This window comes from Nycticebus coucang, chromosome 19 (genome assembly GCF_027406575.1).
Source record: "Nycticebus coucang isolate mNycCou1 chromosome 19, mNycCou1.pri, whole genome shotgun sequence".
Classification (NCBI taxonomy): Eukaryota; Metazoa; Chordata; class Mammalia; order Primates; family Lorisidae; genus Nycticebus; species Nycticebus coucang.
The window spans coordinates 46,500,077-46,526,336 of NC_069798.1; the positions used below are offsets into that span (position 1 = coordinate 46,500,077).

The following is a 26,260-nucleotide window of genomic DNA, read 5'->3' on the forward strand; positions in this document are numbered from 1 at the left end:
TTTATTATAGTTGTCATTGTTTAGCAGGCCCAGGCCAGGCTCGAACCCACCAGCCCTGGTGTATGTGGCTGGTGCTATAACCACTTAGCTATGGGTGCCGAGCCACGGGAGAAGATATTTGCATGTTATGAATATGACAAAGGGCTGATAACTAGAATCTACAGAGAACTTAATCAACCAAAAAAAGCACAAATAACCCAATTTTTAAGTGGTCAAGAGACTTGAAGATGACAGATAAATGGCCAACAAACACATGAAAAAATGCTCATCATCTTTAATCGTCAGAGAAATGTAAATCAAAACCACTTTGATATATCACCTAACTCCAGTGAGATTAGCCCTCATCACAAAGTCCCAAAGCTGCAGATACTGGTGTGGATGTGGAGAGAAGGGAACTCTTCTACATTGCTGGTGGGATTGTAAACCAATATAACCTTTATGGAAAGAAGCATGGAGAATTCTTAAAGAACTAAAAGTTGATCTTCCATTTGATTCCACAATCCCATTACTAGGTATCCACTCAGAAGAACGAAAGTCATTTTACCACAGGGACACTTGCACCAGAATGTTTACTGCAGCTCAATTCACAGTTGCCAGGTCATGGAAGCAACTCAAATGCGCATCAACCCATGAATGGATTAACAAACTATGGCATATGTACACCATGGAGTACTATTCAGCCATAAGAAAAGATGGAGACTTCACATTTTTTATGTTTACTTGGATGGAATTGAAACACATTCTTCTTAGTTAAGTATTTCAAGAACAGAAAAAAAACCCCAATGTACTCAATACTAATATGAAGCCAATATATAAACAACTACACGACCACACAAATATAGTCTAGCAAGGGGAAGGGGAGAGGAGGGAAGAGGAGGGAGAGTGATTGGCGGGATCTCACCCTGGCATAGAATGAGGGTGTTCAGCATGCCCCCTGAGTGAAGGGCTCAGCTACAACTTGAACTTTACCTTAAAAGTGAAAACAATGTAACCTAAACACTAATACCCTCATATTAATTTGAAATTAAAAAAAAATAAGTGTCATGAATTTAGCCAGTAGGATACTTTCATACATTATATCTAATAAGAGTCTTTAAGCCTTAAGCCTAAGCAAGGCAGATGGGACACTTTTCCCAGCCCCTGTATCCTCCAGGGCCACTGCATGTGTTGGCACAGCTTCGGTGTCCAGTCACAGGCAGTGGGGAAATACTAGTACATTATTTCCCCCAAGAAAAAAAGAAATCCTAGGATAGAATGACCTGTCAAACTTCCCAGTTCCTCAGTTCTGGGCATTATTTTCTGCTGATTGACACCTACCGGAGCTGCTGTTTCTTTAGAGGAGTCCTGTCCATGGGTTAAAAATAAGGAATAACTTATTTCCTAATAACAGAATCCACAGGAGAATGACACCATGTGACATAAACAAAACAGGAGGGAGAGCATCCAGGTGAATGTCCAGCGTCTGTGCATTCCTAGCGCTGTATGGTAATGGACGCTTGTTAAAATGCATACTTCACAGTGTCTTATGATGTAATTTGGAGGATGGCCATTCACTATGCATGGACCACTCACTCATGCTCATCACAGGAAGAAAATTACATTTTCTCACTTGCCAAATAGAAGAGATAAATTATCTCATGCCGACGAGCACATTGCTCCCAAGAGCAGTTTCCAGACCTGAGACAAAGAGCTAAAACCCTCAGGAGACTGAGCTTTCCTTGCGCTATCCTGGGTCAGTCTCTCCCATCCCATGTGCCCACTCCTCACTGTACCACTGGTGGGCTTAATGTGGCAGGACGTGGCCTTCTGTCTATTTCTTTTGGATAAAATGAGCATCCTTGGTGCCTGTTATCCCTCCTCCCTATACTAGATGTTATACAAAATGAATAAGTCATCTCAGAACAGTTCACATTTATGCCTACTCACTGAATTGATAATACTTATTTGTAATGAAAATCAAGGAAGTAAAATGTTAAAATGTTCTCTTTGGGGAAGACACGATGGAACGTCTTACCATACATGTACACACATTTGCCTGTTACATATTCCTTCCTTGTCCCCGATTAATCTTTTAGGGTAATGATAACTTCTGTCTCTGATTTATCATACTATACTAATCCTACCACCCATGCATATATGATTAATTGCAATTTCATCCATGAAATAATTACAGCCAACATTTCCTTCCTCATAGCCATCATTGTGCTAACGATTTAATGCATTTTCCAATATGATCCCACAATTTTTATGTGTTTACCCATGTTACAATTTAGCAGTTATACGACGTACACCAATTATTTTAAACCAATAATTTTCACGACTTTCAACAATTATTAAGCACTTACTTATTAGGCACCTAGAATTGTCCTAGGCTCTAGGGGTAGCAGTGGGGGATGAAGTGGGAATATCCATAATACACAGCAGACCCTATGAAGTGCGGTTCTCACTCTGAACGCGTTGGTGTGGGGAGAAGGGATGGCTCCTGGACAGCTAATGCCACTAGTGACCTCATTATACAATATTTAGGCTATCACATTGTTCTCTGCCTAGAAATCAGCTCCTGGGCCATTCCAGTGGGATGGATGCACACGCATTCGGTGACGCATCTCTCGGGGGCCAACTGCTTTGGGCTTGCTGGAAAGCACAACATAAACACTAGTTATGACCAAGGCTGGGGGGCTGCTGGCTTCTCCTGCCCTTTTCCTCTGGCTCCCAGAGTGTTAGTTCCCTTCTGTTAGTTTCTTTCCCGCCAGTAGTGCAAAAGAGCACAGATTCACAGCCCACGTGCTGGCCTCTCACCCCAGGCCGGCTCGGGGACCAACCTCTCTCGCCTTCGCGGGTCTCCCTGGCCCCAGAGCCGGCCGGTCTCTGGGGTTTCTTCTTCCCCGAACCCTTTCGCTGACCCTTGCCCTGGCCCGCTGCAGCAGCGCCGAGCTGGCGGGGCTGGCCAGGCGGCGAGGCCGGGTTTTGGCTGGGGTTCTGGCGGACCCCAGGTCCCGCCTCCTTCTCCTCCCGGACAGAGGCTGAGGGGGCCCTTCCCCGGGGCAGCAGTGGGGACCGGCTTCTGAACGATGCGGGCTCCGGAGAGCGCACTGCCGGGCGGGAAGGGCAGGTTATCCCGGGACGGGGGCCGGACCCGGGGCAGGAAAGGCAAGCGCCCGGCTCGCCAGGTGAGCTTGTGTCCGAGTGGCTGGGGCGGAGGAGGCTCGCCCACTCTGCGCGCCCCGGGACTCGGAGCTGCGCGCCCAGCGGCCGGGAGGCTGCGGGAGGGATGAGCCGGGCGCGCAAGGGAGGCGGGCGCCCAGGAACCTGCTCCCCCGCGCCCGCCGCCGCAGCAGGTGGGGGCCCTGCGGGCCGGGGGCGGGGCCCTGCTCGGGGCGGAGCCGCGCGGCGGAGGCGCGGGCGGGGGTCGGGGCCGAGCCCGAGCGGGAGCCGCGAGCCGGGCTGTCAGGGGGCCCGCGGGAGCTCGCCGCGCGCCGAGGCTGGGACCGGCCTGGCCGAGCGCGCCGGCGCCGCGGCCGCAGACAAAGGCGCGGCTCGCACCCGGGCCGCCGCGCTCTCGGGCTCTGCCTCGGGTAAGTGGCTCCCCTCCGCTTGCTTTCTCCTCTCGTCGCCCGCGCCTCTCGGAGTTCGGCGGGTTCTGGAGAAGCTGGGAGAAGGGAAGAAACGATACTTCCTCGCTCGTCCTGCAACCCCACCTCACCCTAACAATAGTCCCCCGAGGCCAAGCAGATACCGAATCAGCGAGTTCCCAAGCTGTGGGGGCTTGTCCCGCGGGACCCACCCCGGCCACCCTCGGTGACCTCTTCCACAGCGGACTGCGCGCACTGGTGTCGTCCCGGGTCGCGGGTTTGGATGCGAAGGTTGCCGCTGGGCTCCCTTGCGGGTAAGGGGAGGGGGACACAGGGACCAGGAGCCTCGAGGGGAGCCCGCCGCTGGGGACAGTCCCACGCCTTTGGGGTCAGCGAGAGGCGGCTCGCCCTGTGAGTTTAGAATCTGGGATCCTGTTTTGGGAGTCTGCCCCAGTCCCCTATTATCATCCCCTTCAGCCTTCTTCCCTACTCTTACACGGGCTGCTAGAGCGCTGTACCCCTACCCCACCCAACCGAGGCGCCCACTCTGCCGTTCGGTGGCCCCCGGGAGAGAGGGGAGGAAGGGAGCCCCCGCTTTGCCCTGCTCGGCGATCCCGAGCTCGGATCTGTTGGAGAGGGCGGGCGACTGAGGGTGGCGGCTCGGCTCGGGTTTGACATCACTGCTGGGTCACCGGCCAGCTCCCCCAGCCTCTTGTCTGGTCGCTCTCCATCAGAAAAGCAATCGGAAGCCGGGCTGGCCTTTGCTTTTGTTCTGAGCGCTACTCTCTGGAGGAGAAGCCCGGGTGGGCGGATGCCCCGGGAGGGGGCTGTGACGAGAGTTCCAGGTGCACTCTCGAAGTGACAGTTGGAGGGGGCCGTTTCCCGCCCCTGGGTGGGGATTGAATTCCGATCACTAATCAATACCCGGGAGCTGGCAGTGGGTCTGCTGCGTCCCCACAGAGCGCGGTGTGGCTACCACCCAGCACCATCACGCGCCTCTCCAGCATTTCCATTCATGGATCTGTGCCTGGGTTTTGATTAATGTCACCTCTGCCAGTGTTCTCTAAGAATCAGATCTGCTACTATTCGTTTTAATAGCAATTTACAGGGAGGCTACTATATTCATGGCAACTGTCTTAAAAGGCATTTATTGAGGACCTACTATATGCAAAGCAGATATGCTACAAACTTTTCAATTGAATAGAGATTATTGAGTGCTTACTATGGCTTTCTCAATTTAATAGATATTTATTGAGTACCTGCTATTTTCAGGTGCTATGACCCTATGGTAATATTTACTAAGCACCTATTAAGTGCAAAGGATTTTTTTTTCTGCTGAAGTATGCCCTGGGCACTTTTAGGGTACACGTGAAGACAAGGGAGAGAGAATGTGTCTTCCCACTTGCGAGTCTTCGACTTCTTCAGTAACCTGGAGTTTAACCTTTTCTGCTTTTGTGGTAGAGGAAGGGGTGGGCTCCTACACTTAAGGATAGACTTGTATGCTTGAGGTTTTGTCAGACAGGAGCAGGACAGAATAATGAAAAGGCCTGCTCTGGGACCTCTTTCCAATCCAGTGTCCTTACATTAAAACAAATAAACCAAAAAAAGCAGTTTCTTTGTGCAAAGCACTGTGCTAGTTATCACAGGGAATCAAATCAAAGGTGAATAAGGCCCTAATGCTCAAAGGAATGGAGACTCTGTGGTTGGGACAGAAAGACAGACAAAAGGACAACCAACTGAACAAAGAATGAACCAATAGAAGACGGGAAAGAGGGGCCGAGACCTTGGCTCAGTGAGTAGGGCGCTGGCCCCATATACCGAAGGTGGCGGGTTCAAACCCAGCCCCTGCCAAACTGCAACAACAACAAAAAATAGCCGGGCGTTGTGGCGGGCACCTGTATTCCCAGCTACTCTGGAGGCTGAGGCAAGAGAATCGCCTAAGCCCAAGAGCTGGCGGTTGCTGTGAGTTGTGACGCCAGGGCACTCTACTGAGGGCAACAAAGTGAGACTATGTCTCTAAAACAAAAAAGAAAGAAAGAAAGAAAAAGAAGAAGATGGGAAAGAGAAGCGTGAAGTCTTCCAGCCCCTTTCTTCAAACTGGAGCCCGTGGTGCTGGAGTGAGAGAGTCTTTAAAATCTCATCATTGCCCATGGCTGGCGACCTAGGACAGAATCAAATGGTCAGAGTCCTTTCTGCGAAGGACTTGATGACTCTCTAACTCTGATGATCTGGCAAGAAAATTGTGGGTCCTCAATTTACTAGAGAATATTTGAGCACATACAATGTCATATCGGTGCTATCAGGGAAGTATAGTCTACAAGATGTAGTATTTGTCCTAAAGGACTCTGGTTCTTGGGCTAAACTCATGAGACGACAACTCAGCCCATATGAAAAGCCAAGAGCAAATTCCTCCTAGAATTTAATGTCAGAAAAACTAACTCTGATCTCATGGAATTGTGGCTTTTCTTTTATCAAACATTAAAAACACTCTATATGCCTTGTATAGTTACCTTTTTAACTAAGCTTTAGCAACTCCTGGTAACTGCTTTATCTCAGCTTCTTGGTACAATGATCTTTTTCTTCCTAAATTATTTCTGATCTCCAGAAATAATCTCCTAAATTATTTTTTAAACTATATTATATTATTTTTATTGTGAACTTGAAAGCCTCCTTCAACTCTTTCCTGGAAGTTAATTAAGCCCAATATCAAAGATACATGGACAAGCTGGTAGGCAGTAGGTGTACTTCGAGGCCCTGTGCTTGCTTGTAAGGAAAGGGCATTCCCTCAGAGTGGTGGAGGGAAAAATAAATAAATTAACTAATTAGAAAAAGGGGAGGGGAACCAACAGAGGCCAACATCAGGCATGTACATAGAAAACAAACTGGCTTCTCAAGATGAAATAGGATTCAGATGGACAAAGACTGCCAAAGACTTCCCTCCCAGATTGAGGGAAACAGCCTTAGCAAAGATGTCAAGGAAAACACACCATCTCTAAAGAGAGAGCATTTGAGGAATTTGATGGCCTTCATCTGGAGTAGTGTCCATTCAAAACAGAAGCCCTTCCTGAACATTTTACTGTGTCAAGGACTGTGCTAGGTGTCAGGTAGGGGCTGTCACCCAGCACAGTTTGGTGTTCACTGTGATCCCACATCTGGCCAGGACCCTTGTCTCCCATTCTCGCTGTGGGGGTAGCACAGCAGGCCCCCTTACAGTCTCTCAATTATTCCTGGAGTTTTTTTTTTTTTTACCTGAGCTGAACTTGCCTGGAATCTTCTTCATGATCAAGAATGTAACTTCCTTTTCTCTCTGCATCCTTCTCTGTCCGCCGGCTCAGGAAGAAAGCATTGGTAGAGCAGGTGACACTTATTTTAGTGTCCCTCTTGCCCATGTCTTCGCCCTTCCCTGCCTCATCAGGGCCTGCTGCCCTCTCTCCCTCTCCTCCACGTTCAGCTGTTCAGAGCCTTTCACAGTATCAAAACTGGTCTCAGGGGAAAACCAATCTGTCCTCAGTCACTTCCTCTTGAATATGAATATAGGTCGCTGTGTTCTCTCTTCCAGGGGTCTTTGCACTTTCAGCCTCATTATGGAATGAAAGCCCGTGTTCCACCGGGAAAGCATATCAAGCACAGACAAGTGGGTATTGTAGGGAACTTGGAAGGCAGAGTGCCCTTCCTGGTACTCATGAAATTATGCCACCACCTCCTCACATAGCCACTGTTGGCAAGGGTCCTTTATAGTCCCATGATCCATGCAAGTCTGGAGCCTTCATTGCTTTTTATCATGGTGTGATGGCTGAAGTAAGACAGTAGCTGTCTGTAAACCACCTGTCAGCTGCCTTCATGCCAAGATTTAAAGGTTTATCGTTTGCAGAGGGAATCCTTGCTTCTTCACCTGTGTGTGCCTACTATTTTAAGGCAAAGATTCTTAGCCTGGGCACTACTGATGCTGTGGGCCAGATAGTTCTTTGTAATGGGGAGTATCCTGTGCACTGTGGGATAACAGCATTGCTGGCTGCTACCCATTAGATGCCAGTAGCAGCATCCTACACCTTCCCTCCCCAAGGATATTTGTGACAACCAAAAATATCTTCAGCCATTGCCGATTATTCCCCTGGAAGGAAAATCACTCTTGGTTCAGGACCCATTGTGTTATGGGGTATCGGTTATAATCTACATAGCATATTGTGCTGTATAACTATGCTCACTTTTCTGAGTGAGGCTTTATTTAATGAAACTTTTTTTTTTCAACAAAGGTGAGTTAATAAATGTGTAATTAACTTTATGGACCTTTCATATAAATACTTTCTTTTTTTTTTTTTTTATTGTTGGGGATTCATTGAGGGTAAAATAAGCCAGGTTATACTGATTGCAATTGTTAGGTAAAGTCCCTCTTGCAATCATGTCTTGCCCCGCATATAAATACTTTCATAAATCAGAATAAACATCCTGTTTTCAGACCACATCTGGTCATGATGTTATTAAATTCATCTTTTGAAGGAAAAAAAAATCTCGAATTCTTCCCTGAGCCTGTGTCTGGCTTATATAACCAGAGGTGTGGGTTGCAGAGCCATCTTTACCAACCCAATATTTGGGCAGTGGCTGGTGGACATCTGTGGGAGAGGGAGATGGCAAGGGAAGATTCACTTCCGGTGGGACTTGACCCTATATAATTTGAGGAGTCCTGTTTAAGAAAAAGACCAAATGCCCAGATAAACATATTGCTAGGGCTTCTTCCAGGCTTTAGAAGGGTCCTATAAGGACCAAGTCAGGGGCTCTGAGTTTAAATTTCATTTATCCTCATGGGAAAGCTGCCTTTGAGAAGGTTTTAAGGAATGACTGGACTGCTGTGTCTGCAAGAACAGGAAACTGGGGACTTTGTCCTACCTGTGACTGGAAGGAGCTGAGAGAAACTTCTCTAGGTGTTGACGTCAATCAAGAGCATGGGCCAAAATAGAATTGTTGACCTGTACTTCTATTCATATCTGTCCTCAAAAGTAAGAACTTCGTATCTTTAGCAACTCCAGCTGCTGGAGCATCTGCAGCATCTGTACAGCATGGAATGAGGGGCTAGGTTAGCTCAAATTTAACAGGAGGATCTTAGTTCCACCAGTGGACAGAAGTAGCTTACTGCATCTTATAAGCAAGGTTGGGCAATGCCCATGTTATTGCTTCAGAAAGTAAATGAACCTCTTTTGCAGGTCACTATAATGGTATTTGAAAAGCTTATAATAAGAGTTCATTGATTCAAACTTCTCTTTTGAAATACCCAAGCCTGGGAAGAGACATCCTTGCATTAAAACAGGCTAGGAGGGCAAAACTTACCTTCCCTTTTTTGGGAGGGCGCAAGTAATTTAAGTATAGTCACATGCCACATTAAAACATGACAGTCAATGAAGGACTAAAAATACTAATGGTGGAATCATAGCATTATAATACTGTATTTTAACTATACCCTTTCTGTTTAGATATGTTTAGAGATAAGCAAATACTGTGTTAAAATTGCCTGTGGTATTCGGTACAGTAACATTGTACAGGTTTGTGGCTTATAAGCAATATGCTATAACCATATAGCCTGGGTGTGCAATAGGCCATACCATTTGGGTTTGTGTCCATACACCATATGTTATTTACACAATGATGAACTCATCTAATGACACATACTGCTGTTAAGCAATACATGACAGGCTCGGCACCTGTAGCTCAGCGGCTAGGGCACCAGCCACATACACCGGAGCTGGCAAGCTTGAATCCCTCCCGGGCCTGCCAAACAACAATGACAACTACAACAAAAATATAGCCGGGCCTTGTGGTGGGCACCTGTTGTCCCAGCTACTTGGGAGGCTGAGGCAAGAGAATCGCTTAAGCCCAAGAATTTGAGGTTACTGTGAGCCATGACGCTATGGCACTCTACCAAGGGTGACATAGTGAGACTCTGTCTCAAAAAAAAAGCAATACATGATTGTATGTACTTAAAAATTTAATGGAGTATTAATAAAACACTGAAAAATGAAACTCACAATTCAGACTTTTCATTAATTAGTTAATTAAATAATCTTTTTCCCTAGTGTCACTGAGGAAGAGAGAGTATTTTAATTTTTGTTTTAGTGTACTATCGCTAAAGACACATACGTGGCTCTAGGTGAGATGGATCTGGCTGTCATCAATGTCTGAATTTTTCAAAAATAAAAAGACTCTGTGAAGATTTGCTATAGGAAGGATTTTTAAAAAAAAAATAGCTAGTTTTTCATTTGTATTTAAACAGATTTGATTGGTGTGAAATTTTTCAAGTTGAGGCCCATTTGAAGATTTTGGGTCAAATGTACACATAGTCATTGAGATGAAGCGTCCTTCCCATTATATAAATGAGGAAACTGAGGCTAAGAGCAGGTTGCCTCAGGTTCCATAGAGGTCAGTGAGGAGGCTGGGGCTGGCAGCCAGGAATGTCCCCCTTGCCTTCGACACTCCATGCTGCTGGGATACCATGCTTTTCCTGCCTTCCTAGTTGCCAGAGTGTGTTGGTGGCACAGGCTCAGGCAGGAAAAGGGTTTGATAACATGTCTCATTTCCAGGGCACCCAATCCTGAGAGAACCACTCATTAATTCAAACTGATTACATCTATGCCAAGGGTCTGTGTGCACACAGGGAGTACTGAGAACCACAGGACAACTGAAACAGTCGATTGGTGGAATGAAGTTATTTTATAAACCTCCCTTTAGTGCTCTCTTGGATCATCTTTCCAGTAAACAATGAAAATGAAAACATTTATTCTCCTATTTAGGAAATTAATATATAGTTATTATGGAAAGTAGAAAGAATAAGCAAGTCCTATCTGAGATACTTTGACCTTGTTCCTATTTTAGTATTTAGTATTTTTGGTCTTTTTAAAGTTCATTTTTAAACATGATTGAATAATTGAGATTATACTGCACACATAATATTAATTTTTCTTGCATTTTTAAGTTAATGTTAGAATAAACAATGTCTATATTTTTATAAACTCTTTTAACATAATTTCTAATGGCTGCGTAATTCAGTACTTGGAGGCTCATTCATTTATCACAACCTTTTGCTGTTAGTGGACATTAAGTTTGGTCCCAATTTCTCCCTGCTGTGTCATTGGGTGAGCAACTTTGTGTCCAGGTTTTTTCTACAGTTTGGATTGTTTTCTTGGCATACATTCCCAGACAGTGAAATCACTTGTCCAGTGATGTGCATGCATCAGGTTAAATGGCTTTATGAAAATGGTGTACCAGTTTACCTTACCCTGACGGCATGCTACTGATGAGGGAATGTCACCACAGCATTGAAAGCATGTAGTACTTTTATTTATTTTTGTAATTACTTGTTTGATAAAGTAAAAAAGGGTATCTTTGTTTCTTTCATTTACATTTTATTTACCATTATAACTAAACAATTTTATATAGGATAATTTTCAATTTTGTGTGTGTGTGTGTGTGTGTGTGTGAATTATCAATCTTTCTATTTGGGTTTAGTTTTAGTTTAAAAAAAAATGGATCTGGGCTGGGTGTGGAGGCTCACACCTATAATCCTAGCACTCTGGGAGACCAAAGTGGGAGGACTGCTTGAAGCCGGGAGTTTAAGACCAGCCTGAGCAAGGGTAAGACCCTATCTCTACCAAAAATACCAAAAAAATTAGCTGGGCATGGTGGCATACACCTGTAGTCCCAGCTACTCAGGAGGCTGAGGCAGGAGGATTGCTTCAGCCCAGGAGTTTGAGTTTGCAATGAACTACGATGACACCACTATACTCTAGCCAGGACAACAGAGTGAAACTCTATCTGGGAAAAAAAAAATTCAACTGGACATATAAAGCCATTTGTGAAAAGGGAAAACAATGACCTCTGATCCAAGAAGTTCATACATTTTATGAAGATTTTCATCCAACCCTAATGTTTTATGATTCCAACACCTTGAGTGCCATGTTTTAGGCTGAACTATTTTTGTTGATAGTAGTAAAGCTGTCTGTTAATTCCTGAAACAAGCTTAAGGAAGACATTATTATTCTCTTGCTGGAAGAAACGTACACTGAGCTTGTGCTAAGTGCTTCACAGCTCTTAATCCTTGCAATGGCCTATGAAGTGGATACTGATACTTTCCCCCATTTGTGTATGAGGAGAGTGAAACATGGAAAAGTAAAATAATTACTGTCATATACATTTTAATCACAGCTAACTACTTCTGTATCTTTGCTAACGTGACAGGATTTAGCTATATAGTTGGTCTTTGAGGGAGTGGGACTTAGAAATATTAGCAACTTTCGCTGAACTCTACCACCTACTTCTGGAAGAACTTTGTAGTGTCAGGTAATTTTAGTATCTTAAATTTCCTCATTGTATTTTTTATATCCTCCACCCTCTCCTGTGTTTTCCATTATTTTTTTTTTGTCCTTTCTCCCCAGGTTACATTCTGAATAGTTTCTTCTGACCTGTCTTCCATATCACAATGTGTCTTTTCAGCTGTATCTAATCTGTGGTTAAGTCCATTTGTTTGTTGCATTCTCAATTTTAATTGCTGAATTGTCATTATAGAATTCTAATTCTTTTTCAAATCTCTGGTTCCAGTTCCTTGTCACAATTATTAAGTTAGATCAAGCATAGTAAGCATAGATGTTTTATATTCTCTAATAATTTTTCTATCAGCATATGTTTCTTCTGTCATTTGTTTGGATTCTGGTCCATATTTATGTTGTCATGTCTCCTTGTGTGCCTGGTTATCTTTAATGTTGTGCTGGATATTATTTTGAAAATAAATATATGTATAAATACAGTGTATAAATATATGTATAAATACAGTGTTTTTTAAGAGATGCAGTGTTTTTTTTAAATATTTTAATATCTGAAATCAGGATGTGTTTTACAATTGATGAGTTTTTACTTTTATAGTTGGTAGTATTTTTCTTTTCTATGTACATAAAATAATAGTGTGTCATATAATTAGTCTTATTTAAATTTGATGGCATTCAATAGTTTGCAGCTTTGGATGATTATAATAAAGATAACAAGAGTTTTAGAGAGAGTTTTAATTAGCTTCTATAGGCATTCTGGGTACCAGCAATACTGGGTCAATTTGGGGGCCTGAGATTTTCTAGGTCACACACATGATATGAAGCCAGACTAATTTATTATTTCTAGGGTCTAGCTCTTTGGATGTCCTACCCTAAGTGTAAAGTGGTTTACCAGGCCTCAGCCCTGGGAGGCCCTGGCCTCTGATCCTGGGAGGCTGCTGCTGTGCTGCTCAGCATTGCAGCTTCTTATGGATTGAAAGGTCCCCCCGTCTGGGTAAAAGTGGCTCCTAATATTCAGGCTCTCGTTTCTGTATCTACTTTTCCCCCTACATCTTAAACCTGAAATTCTTCCACATCTTGTTAGCTCTTCTGTTTTTTTAGTAAATGTTTTATTGTTGTTTTTAAATTTCATCCAGGTTTCTTTGTTGCGTTCACTGGGAAGTTCATTTCAAATTACCCAGTTCACCACAATCAGGAGGTGGGTCTAAGTCTGTTCCATCTTAGATTCTGACAGGGGAGAGGCCTGAATCACCAGCTACCTGTGACTAGAGAAGGTTCTCCATCCACTCCCACATGCCATCCTGATGACAGCTGGAAGCAGAAATGGAGATGAATAAATTTCTACTAACTGGACATAGCTTAAAGCAGATGTATTTCCCTGTATAGATGAGACAATCCCTCAGGCTTTTCCTAGGAAGACAGGTGACCAGCAGAGTAAGCAGTCATGGGAGTGGTACCCAGAGCTCCATCAATTATCCATCTCCATCAGCTTCTTCCTTTTCATCCATACTGTCCTGCAAAAAGAAGGGGATTTAGGGACAAGGGAAGTGTTGAGGGAGGAAGATGCTTTCTAGTACAGCAACTCTTAGGAAATAAAAAAAAAAAAAAAAAAAGTAGACTAGCTGGTAAGATTTTTCCTATTCAACTTAGGCACTCAACATTTCCATATAGAAAGCAGAATTTCTTAGCTGGGTGTGGTGGTGCATTCCTGTAGCTAGCCCTAGCTACTCCAGAGGCTGAAGTGGGAGGATCACTTGAGCTGAGGAGTTCCAGGCTGCGTAAGTGATGATTGTACCAGTGCACTCCAGCCTGAGCGACAGAGACCCTGTCAAAAAGAAAAAGAAAAGAGAAGGAATTTCTGATCCATGACCAAGGCTATTTCTAGAAGCTGAACAGTGCTGTCCAGTAGGAGTCACGGTAGCCTTTCCAGATGACTCTTACTGATTCTAATGTTTGGGAAGAAGTTTTTTGGGGGCTTTTCCAAACCATATGCTTAACTATGTGCTCTCAAGATCAGTAGTCAAATGTATTTACCCCACCCTGCTCCAACTCTTATAGATGTTTTCCTCCCAACTTTGAAGAGATCAGAGAAGTTTACAAAGAGAAATATGTATTTGGTGAGTTTGAAAATGTTGGACAAAGGGATATTCAAAGATGGGAAGTCTTCTCCCACTACCTTATCAGAGACTTCATTGGCTATGGATGGCAGCTTTTCTTTCTATTTTTGAGTATCTTTTTCCTTGGACACCTTGGAGCTAAATTGTTAGAAAATTGCTCTCTGTCCAGGGAACCATAGGACCCCTCTTGTCTTTCAGTTGTGTAGCCATTGCGTGAAGCTACTGGACAAAGCCGGTCTTGGGGGAACGTATCCCTACCAACGTTTGGAGAGCACTGTATTTCATGGAGCCTATTGTATGTTCTGTGATAATTTATTCAGTTGATGTTAATTTTAATTTTATAATATTTTACACATAGGAAAGAATATATATAACTTCATCTACCATAATGCTAGAAATAGAAATCAAATTAGGTTTTAATGACTGACCATAAAGGAACAAATCTGTCACTCTGCTCCCAATTTTAGGTTTTGACTGATCCTTTGGAAGAAATGATAAATGACTTAATTAATTTTGAAGAGGGAAATTTTATATTCTCCTGGAAAACGTACCCTTCCATGATTATTTTTGAAGGCATAATGGCTAGAAAGCTCTACCAGCCATGAGAATTTATGAACCATGACGTGTGAAAATTTTTAATCCTAAAATGAAGTAAATTCATTTCTCCAGCATGATTCACTTTATGTAAAAGCCCAAATTTCTTTTACTTATTGGTAACTTGGGCTTTTAAACTGACCTTTCTAAAAAGGAATAGTTATTTGAAGTCCACCAGGGCCATCTTCTATAGTATTTCTTTTGTCAAATTTTCCATTTATTTGGATTTCAGTTTTTCCCAGCCACTTTGAGACCATCTTGTCTGCTAATAAGTGGTAATAGGCTACGATTTCAATAACGTATGTGAAAACTGCAGGAAGTTCAGACAAAGTTAGCTGAGCAAATTCCTGTGTTTATCAGAAACCAAGATACTGCCTCTAGTATGTGGTAGGTTTTTTTACCCTGTGTCCAGAACTTTTTAGAGGATTTTGAATAGTAAAGTATTATAGTTAATTCAGTAGAAAAAAAGGGACAAAGAAGTTTAGAAATCTGAAATGATTATGTTTGTAAGAGGAGAATAGGAAGCTGATTACAGTAAATCAGGAAGAGAAGGTGAGAGAGAGAGAACAGTGGAGTGACTGTGGCGGGCTGCTTTGAGCTGTCTGATAATTCCTTATGAATTATTATACAGTTCCAGCACTCATGGTGTAGGACTCGAATGGGTCTTTAACAACCCACCCATCTGCTGCGTAATAAAGCCAGTGAAATATGTGCCATCAAAATGACCAAGAGAAGAACATTGCAGTACAGGGGAAGGAGAAAGGAGTTTCTTACACTCTGAGGATATGTCTGGTAGATAGTTTGGGCAGGTCGTGGCCTGAAGAAATGTCTATTTTTCTATACTATTCTCTTAAGCTGAATGGAGATTAAAGACAAGAGATTTTAAAAAAGGACTCTGGTCCTCATTAATTTTGTTGAGTCTCTGGATGAAGAAAGATAGAGAACATGATTCCAAAATGAAAACACTCTCAGTGTAAGTACTTGAGTTAAAAGCCCCAAGTTTTGTTTCTACATTTTGGGGCATGCTTTCATTCTCCAAAAGTCATTCAGTGACTCTGTTAATCCTGAAAATTCCCTTTTCTTATGAGCAGTCTTTGAACGTGAGCCTGAAATGCATTTATGGAACGAGAAACAGTAAAAGAATCCTTGGGCTTTTCTCTTTCTTTTATTCAGAAGCAGATTCCCAGAACCAAAAATCTGCTCGTTAGTTAACCAACAACCAGTACAGTGTTTTGCTCCACACTTTGAAATTTAGGACTTGGCTTCCATGATATATTAAATGACCTTCTTTTCTTTGCACATCTCCTCTTGGTAAGAAATAATAATATTATTATTATTTAATTATCACTGCTAAAAAGCAATGTCAGATTTCAGTAATTTAAAACTATATTACCTTAAACTTAGATTATTTGAAATAAGATCTTTCCTCTCCAGTAACGGATACCTGGAAAAGAAGGTGTCTAACTATTGTTACAGGGGCAGACACAGGAACATGTACAGTTATGGTTATGGGACAATTAAAAGCTTTTTTCTAAAAGGACACATAAGACATTGTTAATGGTAAAGAAAGAAATGGCTGGGCACTGAAATGAGGGATTTAAAAATTTTTTTTATTTATACTTTTCTATACCAATTAATTTTAAAAATAAATTAAAATAATTTAATAAATAAATAAGGAGAAAAGAAGGTGGGAGGAAAAAGAAGCCACTGTTTATGAGATCCTATCCTGAATTTAACCTCTAGTCTGATTTCTCCTTAGAAACTCTGATTTTTAGACCAACATCTATAGAAACACATACTCGGTATACAACATGTATGTCCTCCATGGTTTTGGGTAACTTACATGACACAGCGTTTTATAAGGTCCTTTCATGCCAGTGTCTTCTTTGAGCCTCCTAAAGGCACCATTCAGTTATGTTGGGCAAGTATTGTGAGATTTCCATTCTATAGATGGGAAAACTTAACCTGGGGGAAATTGTATGGCTTGTCTTAGATGACGTACTTACTACCTGCTAAGTCAGGGACTAGAAGCCAAGCCTGATGCCACATTCAGTGTCCTTTTCTGTCTGATAGAAAGAACTTTACTGTTTATCCTGGACATTCTTTTCTAAATACTCCAGGCTTCCTCCTCTCTGATTTTGTGCCATAACATCTATTTCATTCTGTCTTAAATCACAGTTAGATATATAATTGTTTTCTTTGTTAATTTCATCAAGATGGGACTATCTTCTTATAGCCTGACTCTGTCTAGTTCATTATGGGTCCCGAATTAGTTATTTAATCTTTGTTTTATGGAATACTTAGGTACTTTATCCCAAATAATTATCTATTTCTAGGAAGACAAAAATAACAAACGTAGCCATTTCTACAAGACTAATGTCATTGCTCATAAGAGAATCAGAACCATATGATGATTGAGCTGGAAGAAAACCATCTTTGAGAGTATTTATTCTTTTGTTTTACAAATGAGGAACCTGAGGATCAAATACTTGCCAAAGATCCCATGTTAGAGGTGGTGACATGTTATGCAGAGCCTAGTTCTCCTAACTTCCAGCCCAGCCCTCCTCCTGCCATCCTTACTGACAAAAATTGTCTTGGGCTTGGCCATTAATTGTCAGTTCTAGCAAGAAGCAAGTCACACTACAACTCCCAATGTGAAGAGGTAATCTCAAAAATAAGAGACTGTATTGAATTCATTTTCCCCAGTTTTAATGAATGGCTTTGCAGGCACTCCTCTTTTTAGAGCAAATTTTCTATATAAACACCAGCATTTCCACACAAGGATTCATGATTGGAATCATCCCTTAGATAATAGGTCTCCCCACCATGTGCATTTATTTGCAATAAAGAACAATCACCCTTGGCGGTGCCTATGGCTCAAGGAGTAGGGCACTGGCCCCATATACTGGAGGTGGTGGGTTCAAACCTGGCCCCAGCCAAAAAACTGCAAAAAAAGAAAAAGAACAATCACCCTTATTTGTCGGATAAGTCTAGGCTCACAGCAACCAAGTTGTGAAATGAGGAATTAATGGTGATTTTTATCTTACCTATAAGCTTCTTAAAATGTGAACTGTTTCCAGCCTGGTGAGTTAAGTAGGGCCTTCTTCAGCAGGAGACAGGGATTGCTTGCTATAGTCTGAATGTGGCCTCCAAAATTCATGGATTGGGAACAATCCCTCGTGCAACACTGTTGGGAGGTAGGGCCTTTTGGGAAGTGTTTAGGCCATGAAGGCTGCTCTCATGAATAAATGCTGTTATAAAAAGGACTTGATAGAGTCCTTACATTAAAAAAGGGAAAAAAAAAAAGGTTTTTTCTTTTGCTTTCTGCCTTGTGAGGACAGGGTGTTCCTCCCTTGCAGAGGCCTCAGAGTTCAAAGCACTGTCATGGAAGTAGAGACTGGACCCTGACCCAGTTGCCTTGATCAAGTTGCCTTGATCTTGGACTTCCAGAACTATGAGAAATAAATTTGTTTTCTTTATTCATTTCACAGCCACAGGTGTTCTCTTATAGCAGCACAATGGACCAAAATACCACTCCAGTTCCTAAATTCAATCCTGGGCATCGGAGTGCTCAAAAGCCATTCTCAGTTTTTAAACATGCTGACAACAGAGAACTGGAATGATTTTTTTTTTTTTTTTTTTGTCTGAAGCCACCCAAAAGAGAAACAGCAGAAAAAATTTCAAAGAAGGCAACACGACCAAAAAGCGTAAGGACTGTGGAAGGCCCATGGATGGGATTTGCCCGTGAAGCAGTAGAATGAAGTTCGCATGAAGCATATACGTATTGCGCTAAATCCCATTGCAGTCATACTGTAGTAGGCATCACTACCTTCAATGGACATCATTGTAAAGGACCTCCTGAGAATGGAGGTGTCAAAAAATCCAATTCAGTTTAACAAATGTTTAAAATAAGTGCTGTAGAAGAGTAAGAGTCAGAATAACAAGACAGACCCTGCTTTCATCTTGGCATCTGTCCTGTACTTTCCAAACTTGTCTGCACATTGGAATCAACTTGGAATCCTCCGAAAATATTGATATCTGTGACTAGGCAACCACCCCAGAGTTTGTGGTTGGTCTAGGGTCTAGCCTGAGCTTTGAAATTTTAAAAAGAAAATTCTTGAGTGCAGACGAGTTTGGGAACCAGTGGTCTGTGTAATGGTTCTCAACTGTGGCTGTGTCAGAAACACCTGGAGAATGTGTATGTGTGCATATATGTGTGGATGTGGGCAAGGGTTACATAATCATGTCCAGGGTCACCCCTGAAGACTGATTTACATGGTCTGGCACGGGGTCCAGACCCCAGTTTTATTTAAAACCCCAAGTTTGGTGCACATTAGAATCATCTGAGGAGTTTTGAAAATACTGATGTCTGGATCCTACTCTAGAGATTTTGGTGTAATTGGTCTGGGGTCTGATCTGGGCATTAGAATTTGTCCAGAGTGCCTCAGATGATCCTCTTATGCTGCCAAGATTGCAATTCCCCAGGATAGCCAGCAATGCCAGGGTTACCTGTACATAGTAGGTCTCGGAAGAAATGATTACCTATGAAATGAAATGTAGATAGGAGGGTTTATAAAAAATGTGAGTGCTAAAAGATTGTACATTTCTGGTTCTTTGGCTATTTCTGTAGGCCTAAATATGTTATTCTGTGATTTAGATGTGGGGTGGCAAAACCTCATAAATTCGGATCACAATCATAGCCTGCATTGTGGCTACTGGTGGAACCTTGAGCTGAAACTGACAGCCAAGATCTTCCTAATTGTCCTGTTCCCTTGGATCTGCTGTAGTGGGAGTGGCACATCTGCCTGTCATATTTCTGATGTGTCTAACATTGTTCTATGGAGAAAAATAACTGGAAACCGGATTCTGAAACAATATGGCCCTGGCATGGATTTAGCTGAACTCTGCCCAGTTCAGCAAGTGTCTGCTGAGGGCCAGCCACTGCCCAGGGGTTAGCAGTGAGAAAGCTCCCTAGGGCACAGAGTACATGTGTTCCCTGTTTCCTTTGTTACTTCTTGGTTAGTCCAAGGGGCAAGACGAGGTGAATTATTTCTGCATCTGGCCCTTAGGTGAATGCAGCTGCTGTCAACTGTGGAGAAGGCTCAGCTATCTGGAAAAGGGGAAGTGGCCAGGCGGAGAGTTCATTGCTTACTGAAGGGCATCTGAGCTACTTCTCATGGCCTTTGCTAGGCCAGTGGTTCTGAAGCTGGAGTGCACAGCAGAATCACCTGGAGGGTTTGTTAAACTACAGATTGCTGGTGCAACCCCCAGAGTTTCTGATTCAGCAGGTGTAGGGTGGGGTCCAAGAATATGCGTGTCTAACACCTTACCAGGTGATGATGAGGCTGCTGGTCCAGGGACCACCCTTTGAGAACCCTGGTCTAGGAGGAAAGACATAGTGATGGTACCTGTGTTACTAGGAAAAGGAAATTATCTGATTGTTGCAAATCGACCACAAGATCAGGATCTCTCAGCCAACTGGAAGATTGAGAGATTTGATTTTTTAAAATTATGAAGCACCCCTGACATGCTAGGTATTGTCCACACTTTGCTGCCTTGAGGAAGAAGGAGTTGCAGTTACTGCATGAAGCAGCTAGTCTGGGGGTGATGGTGGAGAGTGATGGACCAGTGAGGTACAACCATGGTTACTGCTCCCTTGACATCTGTACGGGGAGCCCCTGGGGCTTCCATGGGACACACATGGGCAGGAGGGAATGGCTCAGTTACAGAACAGTTGGGGCAGTATCCCCAGCATGAGCCGAAGTGAGCCAGAACATGAGGACCTCATGTGGGGAATCTGGCGTGGCTTAGGATGATTAAAATAAGAAATTTTATTGGGGACGGGGTGGAGAGAAGCTTTGTGTGGACAGGCAACTGAGGCGAGACCATGGGAGCTTGTCCTCCACGGTCAGTCCAGGAACCTGGGCTGATCCAAAGGCAAGGGAAGCTGTGGAAGGGTGGAAACAGGTGAGGAAGGAGATCAGATTTGCCTGCTCACTGCAAGTTGGAAAATGGGCTGGAGGGAACTCGTACCTGCAGCAGGCAAAGGAGACTTTCATAGGAGTCCTTGTGGGTAGTGACAAGGCCACAGGGGATGTGGCCTTGGCATCATCTTGTCCTCGCATCACCCTCTGCCTCTGCTCAAGATTTCTAACTTTTCAACTTCCAGGGGTGCTTTTAGAGTGGCACCCTAATCATTGTTACACTTCCCCTTACACACATTATTTTTAAAATGAATGTTAAGGCCAACCTTGAAGCAGATGAGCCCCCCAAATGCAACCACATGAGGGATGTGTGTGGCGGGCGGGAGTGGGGCAGTCCTCCCTCCTTAGCCAGGATCGGGTGGGGGAAACACTGCTCTCTGCCTCTCGTGTGTCTGCTGTTGAGCTCCGAGTTTTCTTTCTTGGTGCTAGCTGGGAGCCATGCGTCCCTCCTCTGTTCCTGCCGTGAGAGCTGATTACCAACCTTGAGTGATAGCCCAGCCACCTGCTGGCAGCTACCTTTCCTCACTGCCCAGCCCTAACTTATCCTTACTTTTTTTTAATTAATCAACTCTTTAATGTAGTGCATATATATCTTACAATTATTTAAGTCAAATACATACAGGTTTATAACTGATTTAAGATGAAGCAATCACAGATTGCAGTAATGTATATATATGTGTGTGTGTGTATACACACATATACACACCAATCAAGGGGAAAACTGCATCCTGGCGATTTTACAGGCCAAAGTTTGTTGGTATACCTATCATTTACATGTCTTTTTCATCTTGTTATTCTGTACAAAACATGCTTTTTGCCTTTTTCATTCCTGATGAGATTTTTCTGCAGTAACTTTACATTCATACGTTGCCAGTTGTCGAATGAATGTTTCCCATTGTTATGCCACTAGCAAAAAATATACGCAGTAACCAAGAACAAACATAGAGAAAATCTAGAGATGTATATTGGTAAACACCATTATAGACTAGCCATTGAGTGACCACAGATGCCAAGAAAGCAATTCCTACTCCAAGGCCAAAACCATTTCTATCTTTCTATCAAAAGTCCACACTAGTCCAATGGAGAGTGCAGTCAGGGTAAGAGACAACTGTATGTTGTTATCAAAATCCACTTTAGCACTGGCATGATTTATACCAACAAAGATGGCTACACACTGCATTACGCTGGACCACTCTCTTTTAAATGTATGTGGTTCTCCTAGATGCCCATCAATGCAAGGGTATAATAACCCAATCACAGCTGAAGCTGTGCCACAACATGGGGTTACCCGCCACGCAGAAGAAAACATGCTTGCAATCACATCAGGTAGAAAGAGTGTCACATTTCTTTGAATCTGAATCTTTTACTCCAATAAAATAAAAGCATTACTCCTTGAATCATCAAGTTCACACTCTGGCTAGTGATGGATGAGATATATAGGCCACACTTCTTGGGACCAGGTGATTCTGTCTTTGCTTCCACTATGGTTTAATAAGCTCAGTAAGCTGTTTAAAAAAAAGTCTTCCCAGCTAAAAAGCTCAATTGTCTGTGAATCAAAGCAGATCAACGTGTTTCAACAATATCATCACATCTCGTCCTAAAGTAAGCTTCAACTGTGAGACTTACCCAGGGCAGTCTCCTAAGATGATATTACCCTCAGGGTGGCTCTGGTGCTGGACATCCTGGGGTGAGCAGAGCTACTAAAGCAGTGAAAATCCACTCTGTGCCCACCACATTTGCAAACCAATTGCATGGGAAGAACTCTGGGAAGAGGAATATAGTGGGCTGATTGTTGGGTGGGGACAAGGGCAAAAGGAGTGGAGTGGGGGCTGAGCTCACATTCATCCCTGGCCCATCTTCAAAGAAATCAGCAGTGTTGGATTTTACTTGTGGCACTTCTCACTTCAATCTGCTAATGAAAATTTGATTTGTGGTTTCCTCTCATAGGGCTCTTCACATAGTCATTGATACATCCCTAACGTGGCTCTTAAGGAAATCAGTTCTGACAGGTCTCGTCAGCACCCAGAGAGCCAACAGGAATCTTTGCAGGCTCCATCTCCCCTTCCTCCTTTGGGGTTGTGGGTTCACTAAGTTGGGAGGCTCCTGCTCCGAAGCCATGAGTGGTCAGGAGGAGGAGGCGGCAAGAGTTATACCCAATGGATTGATGCCCAGTGTTAGCAAGCAGAGACCATGCTTTGAAGTAATGGCATCAAGATTTATAGGTCACCTTTGTCAAGGTGGCTTTGCTGCTTGAAACCAAAAAAGTGGGCAGGACACAGGATGCAGACTGCACGACTGGGAGCTGGCAGCTACCTTGGATTGAGAGGGTAAGAACAGGAGTAATGGGAGTGACCTGTGCCAGTGTTTGGCTTGATCTGGGGAAGAGGCATGGAATGTCTCTCCTAGGGCTGTCCCAGACATTTTTCGATGACTCTTGCTAGGGAGTTGCTCAAAACACGTGGCCAGTGTCCAAGGAGACTTCACCAACCTTTGGCTAGCTAAGGCTGAGTTGTTTTTTCCCTAAAACGTCTGCTGTTTATCTCTGAATGAAGCTGCCATCTTAGAAGTCTGTTCGTTGGGTAATTTGAGGGGAGTTCTGCATTCTTTCTCTCTTTTGTGGTGTTTACTGTCAGCCCTGCTTTGTGGAACAACACTAGAATATAAACTGCTTTATTCTCTTATAAGGCCAATTGTGCAGTCTTGCGTCCTCAAATGCTGTAAACCTTAGGGCAGGACTAAGGTTTAAACCAATTACAGAGCTTCTCTTATGCCCCTCCCTTGCTCCCAACTCTGCCTGCCATCAGGTAGTAGTTGTGTAACTGGACACTTGACTGAGATGCCTGAATTTCCCTACGTCAATGCTCATCTTTCCAGGCCTTTCACCTTGAGATCTCCATCCTTCACTCTGTAAGTTACAGTTTGCACATTCATTTTGGGTCTTCTCAACATCCCAAGGTATCTTGGGCTGGAGGATCTGTTTCCAAGGTCAGATATGTGGCTATTGGCTGGAGGCATCGGTTCGTGCCTATGTAGCCTTTTCCACAGGGCCATACCACGTGGCAGCTGGCTCTCCCCAGGACAAGTGATCCAAGAGAGACCAACCAGGGAGTTGCAGCACCTCACATGACCTGGACTCTGAAATCACACACTGTTGTTTCCATTTTCTTTCTGTTCTTTAGAAGTGAGTCCCTGAGTCCAGCCCACACTCCAAGGAAAGGGGAATCATGCTCAACCTTTTGAAGGGAGTGTCAAATAATTTTTGAACACATTTTAAGCTACCACATAAAGTGGGTGAACAGAACAGCTGAGTCCCTCCTCCGTTAAGGATTTGCTTCCTGTGTGGGTGGCTTGGAGCCTGCTCTGGGGAACTCCATGCACCTGTGGGTGGAGGTGGGCAGGGATTGGGATCCATGTTTACAGAATTTAGAGTTAGTCTGACAAAAGCGACTGACTGAGATGTATCACATGTTCTAGGGACATTACATGTGATCCTTTGTCATCAAGGAGCTCACAGGTAAATGAAACCTTTAACTTAAGCACATATAATTACCACTGTCATTTTGAAAGCATTATTAGATAGGTTTCCATTAGTTCAAGGAATATGAAGAATGGGAAGATTAAGGAAGAAGTGGGTCTCAGATTCCTTGTATCTAAAATGAAGGGAATGGATGCATTCAATGGGTTTCTACCCTGGATGCTTGTTGGAACCACTTAAAGAACTTAAACACAGAAATTTTGATTCACTTAGTCTGGAGTGAGGTCTGGGTATAAGAGCTTCTCAGAGGAGAACCCTGGGCTAGCCGATCATGAAGATCTCACAGGCTCTGTCGCTCAGTGGGCCCTCCTGGCAAATTCTCTTGTTTTATGGCATAAGAGCATGCCTAGGTACCCTCACTGAGAAGCCTGAATCCCAAATCTACCCCCTACGCCAACCCTGGTCACCCCAGGGTCAGTCCTCCTGGGCTACCTGGTAAGTCAATGAGCTCCCTGATGATGGGATGGCTCAGCCTGGTGCCCGTATCACAGGGATATCAGGGATGCTACAGTTGGAATTCCTGCATTGGACGGGTGCATAGACCAGGCCAGTGGCTGGTTCTCTGCAGATCAGAAACTGTTGCTGGTCTGCATTCTCCCTTCTCTTCACAAGAAATCAGAATTTCTGGGTCTATGGGGTGGAGCCCAACAATCCCAATTTTACATGCCCCCCCAGGTGATTCTGATGCAGATAAAGTTACAGAAGCACTGGACTAGAGGACTTCTTAAGGTTCCTCTGACCTCAAACTTTCCATTCTGAAGCAGTGAATTGTGGGCCTAAATATCTGTTTTGCAAACCTCAGAGGGTATCCTGGGAATTGAGTGAGATCATGCTTGTCACAATGGCTATAACTTCCTCCAATGAATACTCAAAGTCCTCTTGTTTCTTGCTCAGAGTTCAGCTATCTTAGAATGGTCATTTTCCTATGGGGGGAAAAAAAAGAAATTGTATTATAATTCTAAATTATGCTCAATTTTAGGCTCTCAATCTGTGAGATCACTTAGGATGCTTTAAGTAGAAACACTTGAGTACTAGCCCCAGAGGCTCTAATTTTAAGTAGTCAGAGATATGGTCCATAGGCCAACTGGACAGGCATTGAAAAAAATTCCCCCACTGGTTCTAATGTGCAGTTCAGGCTATGAACAATTGGCTTGGAGTTTTCATCAGTCAGATTTCTATGGCCCTTGATATAATTATCCCTATTTTGCTACTGTACAGGTTCATTCAAGCTGACCCTTGAAGATGTTTCCTACCGTCCAAGGTATGCCCTGGTGAGACCAGGTGGGGCCTCTCCCTCTCTTCCCATCAGGCTTGCCCTGTCTTTTAGCTCTGTGTGTGATAGTAGGGTCGGTTCTATATGGACATGTCTGGCTTTTGCTGTAGAGATAGTTGAATACTGCCTGAAAGTTGCCCACAATGTGCAGAAATCTGACTCTGATCTTTCTGTGTTTCTACCACAGATAGTGCCCTGGGGTGCTGCTTTAGCATTGATGTCCTCTCACACTTGATCAATAAGGGGTTCAGTGAGTGGGTGTGACCATCACAGTAAGGACTCAAGGACCTGTTATCCTTAGTGGGAAAACAATTTGCTCTGTAGTAACAGGGACACCTTATATCCATTCATAAAGGATTTGAATGGACTTATTTACAATGTTTGTGCAAAAGAAGCTTTTGAAATTCAGGACCTTTTTTCTGTGTCAGAAAACCATTTCTGAGTACCTTTCTAATTGGCACTGATTTGTGAAAGCTGTCACATTTGGCTAGATCAACTTAGCTAAGAGCCCTTGAGTATTACCAGTTAGCGTATTTTAAACAAATTTCCCTTAACTAGAAGTCTCATAAAAGTAATAATTGTAAGGGTGAAAGATTACTAAAAATCTAGTGCAGAAAATTGCCTCCTTCTGCTTGAGGAAAACATACCTAAAGGTGTTAGAGTTCTTGATGATGAAGTGGTGAAAAGTGCCAGACGCAGAACCAGGCAGCTTGGGTGTGAATTCCAGCTCTGCGTTTATTTACTAGGTGTCTGAAATTGAACAGGTAGCTTAATTTATTTAGTCCTCAGAGTGCTCATCTGTAAATTTAGGATAATAAGGATAGAATTTTTGTGAGGAGGAAATAAGATCATACAAAAACTCCAACACTACCTGGCTGA

The 26,260-nt window shown here is 43.4% G+C and overlaps 1 protein-coding gene and 1 pseudogene across 5 annotated transcripts in view; one reads left to right on the plus strand and one right to left on the minus strand.

The window, feature by feature from the left end:
- The first annotated feature begins 2,852 nt into the window (after positions 1–2,852).
- The window catches only part of MAPK4 (mitogen-activated protein kinase 4), a 179,046-nt gene continuing 155,638 nt past the window's right edge, over positions 2,853–26,260 (plus strand). For 2 of the 5 annotated variants that reach the window (XM_053571748.1, XM_053571747.1), the window contains exon 1: positions 3,432–3,575. The gene's annotated coding sequence lies outside the window, so the exon portion shown is untranslated. Of the gene's footprint in view, positions 3,171–3,431; positions 3,576–25,351; positions 25,370–26,260 lie in introns of those variants that run through there. The other 3 variants (XM_053571750.1, XM_053571749.1, XM_053571751.1) reach the window with 3 other exon arrangements.
- On the minus strand, positions 21,357–21,926 carry LOC128571916 (insulin-induced gene 2 protein-like; annotated as a pseudogene).